Below are 2,500 nucleotides of genomic sequence, written 5' to 3' on the forward strand. Positions count from 1 at the left end.
AGAGAGAGAAAGGCGAGAAAAAACGAGACAAAAAGGAGAGAAGAAAAGGAGAGCAAAAATGGAGAGCAAGGAAGGAGGGCAAACTAGCAGAAAAAATAAAGAGAAGAATGGAGAGCAAAAAAGGAGAGAAAAAAGGAGGGAAGGAAAGAGATGAGAAGATGGAGAGAAAAGGAGAGCAACGAAGGAGAGAAGATAGGAAAGAAGAAGGGAGAGTAAGAAAGGATATCAAAAAAGACGAGAAAAGAGAACAACAAAAGGAGAGCAAAATGGAGAGCAAAACAAAGGAAGAAAATCGAGAGAAAAGGAGAGCAACAACGGAGGGCAAAACAGGAGAGAAAAGGAGAGCAAAGAATGAGAGTAAAAAGAAGAGAAGAAAGGACAGAAAAAGGAGAGCAAAAAAGGAATTCATGAAAGGAGAGCAAAAAGGGAGAGCAAGGAAGAAGAGAAGAAAGAGAGAAAAAAGGAAGGAAGGAAAGCAAAAAGCAGAAAAAATGAGAAAGGGAAGGAGAAAGAAAGGGAAAGAAAGAAGGAGAGCAAGAATGGAGAGCAAGTAAGGGGAGAAAGAGGTGAGAAGAAAGGGAGTAAAAAATGGAGAGCAGGGAAGGAGTGAAGAAAGGAGAGAAAAAAGAAAAGAAGAAAGGGAGAGAAAAAAGAACAGCAACAAAAGGAGATAAGAAACGAGAGAGAAAAGGAAGAGAAAAAGGAGATCAAGAAAGGAGATAGGAAAGGAGAGAAGAAAGGGAAAGAAAAAGAGTGGAAAAGGGAGAAATCAAAGAAACCAGGAAACCAAAAAAAAAAAAAGAAAAAAAAACAAAAAAAAAGAAAAACAGAAAAAAAGGAGAGCAGGAGAGCAAGAGCAAAAAGGAGAGCATGGAAAAAGAGCAATATAGGTGAGAAAAAGAGCAAAAATGGAGGGTGAAAAGAGAGATGGAGAGAAAAGGAGAGCAACGAAGGAGAGAAGATAGGAAAGGAGAAGGGAGAGTAAGAGGGGACAGAAGAAGGAGAGAAAAAAACGGAGAAAAAAAGAGAGAAAGAGGAGAGCAAGATAGAAGAGCAAAAAGGAGAGCATAAAAGGAGACTAAAAAGGAGAGAAGAAAGGAGATAAAAGGAGGGAGAGAAAAGGAAACAAAAAAGGAGAGCAACGAAGGAGATCAATAAAGGAGAGTTAAAAGGAGAGAAGAAGGGAGAGCAACAGAAGGAGAGACAAAAATGATAGCAAAAAAGGAGAATAAGTAGAAAGGAGAGAAGAAAAGAGAGCAACAAAAGGAGACCAAAATAGTAAATTAGTAAAGAAAGGAAAGAAAGGGAGGTTAAAAAGGGAGAGCAAAACTTGGGAGAAAAAGGAGAAAAGGAAGGAGGGAAGAAAGGGAGAGAAAAACGAGAGAAGAAAGGAGAGTAGAAAGAGAATGAATAAAAGTAAAGCAAGAAAGGAAATCAAAAAAGGAGATAAAAAAGCAAAGAAAGGAGAGAAAAGGAGAGAAGAAAGAAAAGAAAGTAGAGAAAATGGAGAGCAAAAAGGAGAGAGAAAAACGGAGAGCAGGAAGGAGAGCAATAAAAGGAGAGAAGAAAGGAGAGCAACAAAATGAGCCCAAAAAAGGAAAGAAGGGTAAGTCAAAAAAGGAGAGCAAAGATGGAGAGAAAAAAGGAGAAAAGAAAAGAGAGCAATAAAGGAGAGCAACAATAGAAGAGCAAAAAAGGAGAGCAAGGAAGGAGAGATGAAAGGAGAGAAAAAAGAAGAGAAGAAAGGGAAACAAAAAAGGAGAGCAACAAATGGAGATAAGAAAGAAAAGGTGAGAAGAAAGGGAGATGAAAGGGAGAGAAAAATGAGCAAATAAGGAGAGTGATAAAGGAGAGAAAAAAGAAGAGAAAACAGGAGAGCAAAAAATGAGAGAGAAAAGGAGAGAATGGGAAAGCAAGAAAGGAGAGTAAAAATAGTGCAAAAACGGAGAGTAAAAATAGAGCAGAAAGGAGAGAAAAGAAGGGAGAGAAAAGGAGTTCGAGGAGAGCAAAAAAGGGAGAGCATAAAGGAGAGAAAAGTTGTGAGAAAAGGAGAGCAACAAAAGGAGAGATAAAAGGAGAGCAACAAAAGGAGAGTAAGGAAGGAGAGCATAAAATAAGAGAGAAAAGAAGAGATGAAAGGGAGAGAGAAAAAGGAGAGCAAAAAAGGAGTGCAAAATGAGAGAAGAAAGGGAGAGAAAAAGGATAGCAAAAGGGAGAGCAAGGAACGAGAGCAAAAAAGGAGAGAATAAGAGAAGAAGGGATAGAAAAAAGGGGAGACAAGATGAAACCAGCAAAAATTACTAGTATCATCATGTATCTGTCTTCTCTCCATGTTGCTATATGAACACTTAAGGCAGTTTTAGAGTCGGATCATGGCTGCTATTTTCAGCATGGTGGTGTCTCGTAGATACCCTAATTTATAATTTTAATATACATATATATATGATATACATAAACTCCAGGCGTAGGAATAGCTGTGTGGTAAGAAGCTTGCTTCCAA

General features: G+C 38.2%; 1 pseudogene; it reads left to right on the forward strand.

Moving 5' to 3' along the window:
* Window positions 1-1,343: 1,343 nt before the first annotated feature.
* Window positions 1,344-2,249, forward strand: LOC118761664 (annotated as a pseudogene).
* Window positions 2,250-2,500: the final 251 nt, after the last annotated feature.

This window comes from Octopus sinensis, unplaced genomic scaffold, assembly GCF_006345805.1.
Source record: "Octopus sinensis unplaced genomic scaffold, ASM634580v1 Contig16192, whole genome shotgun sequence".
Classification (NCBI taxonomy): domain Eukaryota; kingdom Metazoa; phylum Mollusca; class Cephalopoda; order Octopoda; family Octopodidae; genus Octopus; species Octopus sinensis.